Genomic DNA, 9,870 nt, shown 5'->3' on the forward strand with positions numbered 1-9,870 from the left:
CTATAATAAGATATACCAACTTAACAAAGAATTTGGTTCACCGAGTTCCCCAAAAGACTAGATGTTAATACTTTGTATGCGCAGAACACAATGCAGGACAAAACAAACAATACAAATTAAGTTTACTTCACTTACTGTACATTTTTACTAACCAGCTGTTTTAGTATGCTTGTATTCTTCTAATAAGAACATGGATAACTATGTTTAACCAATATTAATATTTTAATATAAAAATGTATTTCCAGAAGAACATGTATGGAGAGCCAACTATTAATTATTAAGTAACTCACATGGGCCAGTGCTTGGAAGAACCCTTGGCTCTTTATATTGAATTCACAATTTTATAATAAAAACAATAGGAATAACTTCAAACCAAAAGACTTTTGAAAACACTGATAAAAAAATCATATAAAACACAAGCAGGGATAAAAGATACCTAAAACACATTCTTCAAAATACAGTATAAAAAATTTCCACTGTGTCGCTCTCTATCAGTCCATATTGTATTATTATCATGTTTTTCTTAATTATTATTTTTTGCTAGCCATTAATAGTTTTTGTAGGTTTTTTTGGGCATCTGCATTTTTATTGGATTTTTTGAAGCCCTGAATATGGGGGGGTGAGGGGGGGAGAGGGTGGCCTTCATCCTGGCAGTGGTAAATAATCCAAAAAAATTTAATGGTGAACATTGTGTTCCAGTGTGGCTGTCAAGGCCCCCTTTGAGGGCCTAGTTAACCACAGTGACAATCAATGGATTTAAATGAGTATATTTTTATATTTTTATTATCTGGTATTTTTTTTTCGTATGTATTTATTTTTAATGTGTTTGTTATTGCTTTTCACTGGGCAAAGCCCTATTAGCCACATTTGGTTAATAGCGCTTTGCCCATTGCAAAGCAATCCCAAATCCATTTAAAAGAAATACAGTATATACTACAAAAAATATCACATAATAAACATCATTAGTCTACTGGGGTGGGTTTAGGTTTGTTGAGGTGTGGAGGTAGGAGTGGTGGGTGATGGAGGTAGTTGTGTGGAAATGCTTTACTAGCAACTAAGGTAGCCAAGGGAGGTGCGTTGTGTACTTTAATTTTGTATTAACCCCTTTGGTGCCTTTGGCATACATTGGTAACAACAGGCAAAGAGGTTAATGTTATTTCTATCAGTATTCTGTAATAATTGATATCAAACAGAAGGCACTTTCTTTGTGAATGTGGATGTCATGTAAGACAACTATTCAAATGATGATAACAAAATTGCACAACAGATAGGTTTGCCACTTTTTTTGTTATTTAATGAATTTGATATGATAAATTTTAAGCTAAGCACCTTACAAATAAAAGACTGCATAGGTGTACATGTATTGTGGAGTTTAGTGTGGTTAGAAATATATGTTTATAATATGAGTGGGGGATACTTGCTATTAGGACCTTAAGAGGAGATGCATTCACCCGTCGAGTGCCAGAGTGGTCGTGTTGCCTTAGTGCCACAGCCCTCTGTCACAGTGCAGTCACGTGACTGCAGGGGCCATTTTGAAGGAAGCAGAAGAGGAGGAGTCCTCCTCCAATTACTCACTGGAAAGATCATGTCCTGCGCTCTATAGGAATGAAGGATGTGATCTAGGCTGCAAAAACACCCTCAGTTGGGGCGAGATATAGTCACTACATTATAAGGCCTCCGGAGTGACAGTCCCTACGATGTAGTGACTACGTCCTGGGGCATGCAAAGGGTTAAAGTTCCATAATTGGAAGAATTTTTTTCTGCATGTTGGTGACATTTTTAGCACAGCACATGCAAATTAGTATGTTAATAAGTACATATCTTAAAATTACTTATGCAAATGCTATTAACTAAAGTGCAGCTACCCCACCCAAAAAAAGATTGGCAATTTTAATCGCCTACCCCATGGTGGTGTTTGAGCCATCCTAAATATGATCTTGGACCATATTAACTCCTTATGTAATGTTGTGTTTATCACCTACTGCCTCCATGGCCTAGTTTAGATAATATTTAAAAACATTATGTAGCACCCTGCTAAATAATTTCCCCTTGTCTTGCATGCCAGCCCTGGTAGCTGCGGGCAGTGTCAGGGTTAATGTCTTACCAGGCTAGGCATGTGAGAGAGAATCCTCAGTTGTTACTAAATTGTTGCACTTTCAGGCACATGTTTAGTCTTGTGATGTCTCGAAAGTGCTGGAGGGTCACATGTCAGAATTGGTGGCATGTAACAATATTTAATCTTCCCAGTTACTGAGGGCAGGATAATTGCCAATCCCTCGATATAAAAGGTGTGGACTGTAACGATAGGGGGTAGACAGCCTTCATTAATAAAGGTTATGCCCAGCTGGTTACCTCTTAAACCGTATGGCAAGGGCTGAGAGTGTCAGCTCTTGGATCTAATATTGTACATTACCATGTTGCCCTGTAATTCTGTTCCCCTTATAATGTCGCCCATAGGGTTATAAGCTAGGAACCATGTGTGTGGGGTTAACTATGTAAACCCAGTGGGCCAGTTAATGCATTCTGTGCTGTATTCCATTTGACTGATGGTTCCATAGCTGTCTGTGCAAGCTTATAAGTGGGTTGCCTTGTATGGGTGCCCCCTTAATGAGAAATAGCTGCAGGGCAGAGACTTCTGGAACACGGAAAAAGGTGGATATTTGGGGGCAAACAGGGTTAACCTGTATTGCCTGCCAGCAATGTATTAGAGCTGGGTCTAGAAGGCTTGTATCCTAGAACAGGTTTTAGAACCCCAGTTCACAGACCCCACATTTTAGGTCCAAATTGTATAGTGCAAGTTTTAGTGTTGCTGTGTTTTAAAACTACAATGCATTTTGTGTGTGTGCTGTGAGCTGAACTGCATGCAGAAAACCCAGTTTTGAGACAAAAGTAAGCCAGATGTGAATTAGCATTTCAATGCCACCAGCCCAAGTATAGGGACTCCATGTGTTAATTGCAAAAGACATGCAGGTTTGTGGCACATGGTGAGGGGGAAGGGCTGAGGACTTTCTATCTTGTTAGAAAGCCTTTGTTCCAGCTAGACATTGAGGATCATACTCAGCAGGGGTTATGGGGCTAGCCTGCACAACAGTTGCTGGGTTTCAAACTCATAGGCATGATTTTCATTGGCAAGTTCTTGAATTTTCACCTCCTCTCATTGAATGCACAAACACAATCCATGCTCTAATTGGCTGCCAGCCCCTCAATGTATTAGATAGGCATCAAGCCCTATATAAGGGTGTAGTTAGAATATCTCTCTCTTTTTTGTTGGAGATTTGAAGAGACAAGGAGCTGCTGGCAGGCTTCTCAAAAGTACTTCTGGGTGAAAGAGTGTAAGGGTCCAGGGGTTGCGCCCAGCTTCCCGCTTTCCTTCCTAGGCTGCTGCTGCAGTTCCGGGTCCCCATCGGCCCTCCGCTCCCACGGGCATCTCTCCCATGGCTCCCTCTCCTCTTCGGGGTCGCGCTTGCCAGCCCGTCGGCTTTACAGAGCGCGCGCGGACCCGTGCCACTTCTGTCCTGCTGGTGGAGGCAAGCTCCGCCTCGCCTATCGCGTCACCGTGCACCACGCTCGCCTCCTTCTTTCTTGGCACCTATCCTGGCCCTTCCTTGAGCCCTGCCTCTGCTGCGCCTTCCCTCTGATTGGCACCTGTCAGGTATTTAGCTCCATCTCAGTCAGTCAGTCAGCACTCAGCATAGACTCTGGTCCCTTGGTGCTGTCTGGTTTTGTGCTTGGCTCTTGTTCTCATTTGTTTCAGTCTCCACGTTCCTGACCCAGCTCGTCTGCTTACCTTCTCTGGATCTTGACCCTGGCAAAGGGAACTCAACAACGCTGTCGTCTGTACCCCTCGGACTTGGCAAATGGAACTCGACTACGCAGCTCTCTCTACTCCCAGACCCTTTGACATGACCACTCTACATTCCACTACCCGGCAAGTACCCGACTAAACTTCCTCTTTAGCCCAGACCCAGCTCCGCTCAAATACCACACTCCGGGCATGCCTCCGTTGCTGTGGGTGTGTGGTGTTCTCCCTTCCCACCTCAGTACCGGGGTCTTGTTAGGTTTGCGGGCAGCACAAGCATGACAGTATGCTGAGCCCAACAAACTCTGACCCCCCTGAGGTGGGCCAAGCCCTGGCCTCTATTTCAGAGCATTTTTCATACTTGGAGAATCAGGTTGCCTCCCTAACCCAACAAATCTCTACCTTGTCTTTACAACAGTCTCAAGCTAGCATTATCAGGCCTGCTACTCTCGCTACTGTTTCCTCAGAGGGTGCCGTCGCACCAGAGCCACGGATTCCCATGTCAAACAAGTACGCCGGAGATCCACTTGCCTGCCGGGGTTTCTTAAACCAGTGCAACATTCAATTCGAGCTGTCTCCCTCTCGCTTTCCCTCCGACCGAACCAAGGTAGCCTATATTATTGTTTGACTGGGGGTGCCTTAGCCTGGGCTTCACCCACTTGGGAATTGAGGCCCGAGCTCACTCATGATTTTGCAAGCTTCAGAAGGGAGTTTCGTCAAGTTCTTGATACCCCTGGATGAAGTCACACTGCCGCCTCTTCCTTGTTCCACATTTCGCAGGGTCGGAAGTACGTAGCAAGATACGCACTGGAATTCCAGACTATCGCGGCCGAAACAGATTGGAATGATGATGCACTCTCCGCTGTATTCTGGCAGGGTCTTTCGGATTCCTTAAAGGACGAGCCATCGGCCCAAGAGAGACCATCTTCTTTAGAGGGGCTAATTTCCAAATGTATCAGGGTGGACCAAAATCTACAGGAAAGGCGTGCCGAACGCTAATGCCCTCGTTTTGTTTTGCATTTGTCTCCTATTTCCACAAATCTTTCTCCTACCCTGCCGGCTTTGGACGCTCCCGAACCCATGCAACTGGGTAGTCAAAAGCTTTCTCCTGCTGAAAGACTGCGTTGGAGGAACGAGGGACTGTGCTTCTATTGCGGTTCCTTTGGACATATCTTACCTCGTTGTCCCTTGAAACCGGGAAACGCCAATGCTCAGTGAGGTATGAAGGGATCTCACTGGGTACTATCTCTTCTTTCCCTTCTATCAAGAAAAAGCTCCCCAAGAGAATTCTACTTCCCGTCTACCTTGAGGGAACCAACTTTCGAATCTCTGCCTTCTAATTTTGTGGACCAGGACTTCGCTATCAGGAACAACATTCCTCTGGTAGAGAAAGCAGTACCGGTTGGTCTCGAGGCCATCGATGGAAGCCCACTTCAGCCAGCCTTCATCTCTCTGGAGACATCTCCCTTATCTCTCTCCACAAAGGAAGGACATTCAGAGCTGATTTCCCTTGATGTCATCCATTCCCCTTCGGTTCAACTCATTCTGGGACTGCCAGGGTTACAACTTCATAATCCGGTTATTGATTGGACCGATTACTTGCACATTCAATGGAGTTCCCCACGTAAGGAATACTCGTCTTCACCCGTAACGGTACTGGCCTGCCTGGATACTACTACTCCTACGAAAATCTCTTTGCCTGAAGTTTACACTGAATTTTTGGATGTTCAACAAGACCCAGTCCGGGGTGCTCCCTCCTCACCGTCTCTTCGACTGCCCAATCGACTTGGTACCCGGAGCTACTTTTCCCAAGGCTAGATCTTATCCTTTATCCTTGCCCGAGACAGAAGCCATGGCAGACAACATTGAGGAAAGGTTTCATTCGGAACTCCACTTCCCCTGGAGTGGATTAGCTGGTTTCTTTTTTGTGAAGAAAAAAGATGGGACTCTTCGCCCCTGTTTCGATTATCGCGGACTTAATAAGATCACTATTAAAAATTGCTATCCAATACTCTTGATCTCTGGACTTTTCGATAGATTGCAGGGTTCTACCATCTTTTCTAAGCTTGACCTACGTGGAGCCTATAATTTAATTCATATCGGTGAGGGAGACAAGTGGAAAACTGTGTTTAATACACGCAGTGGTCACTATGAATATCTTGTGATGCCATTAGGATTATGTAATGCCCCCGCTGTTTTCCAAGAATTCATGAATGAAATCTTCCGTGATGTCCTGAATATTTTCGTGATTGTCTACCTGGATGATATTCTTATTTTCTCTAAGACTCTTGATGAACACATCTTACATACCAAGCTCGTTCTTTCTCGTTTACGTAAAAACCGACTCTACGCCAAAATGGAGAAGTGTCTGTTCCATCAGTCCTCAACCGCATTCTTAAGCTATATTATCTCGGACAAAGGTTTCACGATGGATCCTGAGAAGCTTATGTCAGTTCTGGACTAGCCACAACCCAGTTCCTTAAAAGCAATTCAGCAGTTCCATCGGCTTTGCCAATTATTATCGGAAGTTTATTGCTAAATTTTCAACCACATTAGCACCCATTACCGCCCTCACCAAAAAAGGGGCTGATCCGTCTTCGTTGTCTCCTGAAGCCAGCCAGGCGTTTGAGTCTCTTAAGAAGGCCTTTATCTCTGCCCCTATCTTGCAACACCCAGCCCCCACTCTTCCTTTTACTTTGAAGGTCGACGCCTCTGACGTTGGAGCAGGTGCTGTGCTTTCTCAAAGAACCACTCCGCAAGACAAATTTCACCCCTCTGGTTCTTTTTCCAAGAAATTCTCCCCAGCCGAGAGAAACTACGATGTTGGGAATAGAGAATTGTTGGCCATCAAGATGGCATTACAAGAATAGAGGCACCTCCTTGAGGGAACTAAGGAACCTATTTTGATTCTCACGGATCATAAAAATCTTTCTTATATTGAAAGTGCTCGTCGCCTTGGTCCTCGTCAAGCCCGCTGGGCATTGTTTTTCTCCAGGTTCAATTTCAGCATCTCGTACATTCCGTGTACCAAAAACGTCAAGGTGGATGCATTGTATAGTCAGTTCTCCACAGAAGAGAGGTCTGAGGAGATTCCTGAAAGTATCCTTCCTTCTAAATATATTATTTCCGCCAATTCTTTTGATATTTTGGATAAAATCTTGGAGGCCCAGTCACAGATCCCAGAGAAGCTAGAAGTACCTGATGGACGTCTATACGCCGCTCCACGTTTTCATCGCAAGATCCTTGAATGGGGGCACTCTTCCAGATCGGCAGGTCACCCTGGCATGAAGAGGACCCCTGATTTAATCAAGCGGACATTCTGGTGGCCTAATATGCTAAAGGACATTCAGGAGTTCACCGCCTCGTGTCCTGTTTGTGCTCAAAATAAAATGGTCCGTCAAAAGCCTTCTGGTCGGCTACGTCCTCTTCCGGTCCCGGATCGTCCTTGGACACATATTGCCATGGATTTCATTGTGGATCTCCCACCTTCTAACGAATTACCACAATTTTAGTCATTATTGATAGGTTTTCCAAGCAAGCCCATTTTGTCTCCCTCAAGGGTTTACCTAATTCCCCCATGCTGGCAGATATCTGTAAAAGAGATTTTCCGTATCCATGGTATCCCGCTTTCCATCGTTTCTGATCATGGTACGCAATTCGTTTCTAAATTTTGGCGTGCTTTTTCTCAGAGGCTGGCATTTCTCTTCTTTTTTTGTCCGGTTACCACCCCCAAACTAATGGCCAAACCGAGAGGATGAATCAATCAATCCCTCGAGCAATATTTGCGATGTTTCACTTCTGACTCCCAGGATAATTGGGCAGAATTACTCCCATGGGCAGTGTTCGCTATCAATTCCAACAGGAACGAATCCACCCAGGAGTCACCGTTCTTCATAAACTATGGGTTGCATCCTAATCGACTTCCTATCCCCACTACCACCTCCAGAGTCCCTGCAGCAGACTCCAGGGTTACTTCTCTTCAGGACTCTTGGAGGAGGATTCAAGGAATACTATGGGAATCAGCCCAGAGACAGAAGAGACAGGCGGATCGTCTTCATCAAGAAGCGCACAAATATAGACCTGGAGATAAGGTCTGGCTCTCTTCCAAGAATATCAGGTTGAAGACGCCTTCTCCGAAGTTATCTCCTAGGTTCCTTGGTCCCTTCTCTATCAACAACAGGTAAACCTATGGCTTACCATCTTCATCTCCCGCCGTCCATGAAGATTCCGCCAGTCTTCCATGTTTCCCTCTTGAAACCATTCATTTCTAGTGCTCAGTTCTCTCACCATCCACGCAGGCCTCCTCCAGTTACGGTACAAGGACAACAGGAATATGAGATCCGGTCATCCATTGAGATCCATCAATGACTCTCGCATCTCCTGAGGCAAGGTCCAGTTCCTGGTCCACTGGAAGGGGTATGGACCGGTGGAACGCTCCTGGGTCTCATGGCTTGAACTCCATGCTCCGTCTTTGTTCAGGCGTTTTCATCAAACGTTTCCCCATAAACCCTGGAAAACCGTCCTGAGTTTGATCCTTGAGGGAGGGGGGGGGGTTACTGTAAGGGTCCGGGGGTTGCGCCCGGCACGCCACAATTCCCGCTTACCTCTCTCGGCTGCTGCCGCAGTTCTGTGTCCCCATCGGCCCTCCGCTCCCATGGGCATCTCTCCCGCAGCTCCCTCTCCTATTCCGGGTCGGTCGCCATCCCGTCGGCTTTACAAGGCTCGCGCGTACCCCTGCCTCTTCTGCCCTGCTGGCGGAGGCTAGCTCCACCCCCGCCTATCGCATCACTGCGTGCCACGCTCCCGAGCTTTAGGGACGCCCTGCCCTCCTCCTTCTTCCTTGGCACCTATCCTGGCCCTTCCTTGAGCCCTGCCTCCTCTCCTCCTTCCCTCTGATTGGCACCTGTCAGGTATTTAGCTCCATCTCAGTCAGTCAGTGCTCAGCATAGACTCTGCTGTCTGGTCTTGTGCTTGGCTCTTGTTCTCATTTGTTTCAGTCTCCACGTTCCTGACCTGGCTCGTCTGCTTACCTTCTCTGGATCTTGACCCTGGCAAATGGAACTCAACTACGCTTTCATCTTTATCCCTCGGACTTGGCAAACGGAACTCGACTACGCAGCTCTCTCTACTCCCATACCTTTTGACTTATGGACACGACCACTCTACATTCCACTACCCAGGACCCGGCAAGTACCCGACTAATCCTCCTCTTTAGCCCAGACCCGGCTCCGCTCAAATACCACACTCCGGGCATGCCTCTGTTGCTGTGGGTGTGTGGTGTTCTCCCTTCCCACCTCAGTACCTGGTCTTGACAGGTTTGCCGGCAGCATGAGCGTGACAAAGAGCTATTCACACAGAGAAGCATGGAGAAGCCCAGCCACAAGGCTGGAACCAACCAGAGTGGGCAGGGTAATACCTTTTGCTGAAGCAGGCACCCTGCAACTAGGAAAGATACTAGATCTCAACCCCAAGACTTTATGTATATTCTCTGTATTTTGTGTTTTTGTGTGTTCCGAGGTCTTATCCAAATAAACCTAATTTTATTTCACTGCCTTGTTTTGCCTTGTGACTGATCCCTTAAATATAAATGTGTTAAAAGACCTGGCCTACTGTGACAGGGACCCACCCTTTTAATCTTTATGCCCCCAAGGAGGACCTTACCACCCAGAAAGCCTCCAGGGATCCCTAACATCAGGTATCCTGTTATATTCAGCACCCCAACTTTATATCTATCAAGGGGGGTCACCAGGTCAAGATGGCCTGTGGGGTAAGAGCAGCTGAGTACATCTTTATTATTTCTCTCATGCCGGGAAAATATCTCTTAGTATAGAGCCCTAGAATTACATTAATCAGAAAAGATGGATTTTGTCACATGAGAGTTATGGATTTTCCCAGAACAGCTGGGAAAGCTGATAGGTATCAAGATTAATGTTCTGACCTATGCAGCAGAGGAATGGTTAAAGAGAGAGCCTCTCTATCTGCATACATCATGGTGAAGACTGCCTAAGATGTTATTCATATTGTTTATGCTAAAAACCTCTCCTGTTGATGTAAGTTTGCTATTCAATAAA

The 9,870-nt window shown here is 45.8% G+C and overlaps 1 protein-coding gene across 24 annotated transcripts in view; it reads right to left on the reverse strand.

Annotated features, from left to right (window-relative positions):
- The window catches only part of ADGRL3 (adhesion G protein-coupled receptor L3), a 2,053,745-nt gene that overhangs the window by 311,911 nt on the left and 1,731,964 nt on the right, over positions 1–9,870 (reverse strand). The gene's annotated exons all lie outside the window — the stretch shown is intronic.

Source organism: Ascaphus truei, chromosome 1 (genome assembly GCF_040206685.1).
Source record: "Ascaphus truei isolate aAscTru1 chromosome 1, aAscTru1.hap1, whole genome shotgun sequence".
NCBI lineage: Eukaryota > Metazoa > Chordata > Amphibia > Anura > Ascaphidae > Ascaphus > Ascaphus truei.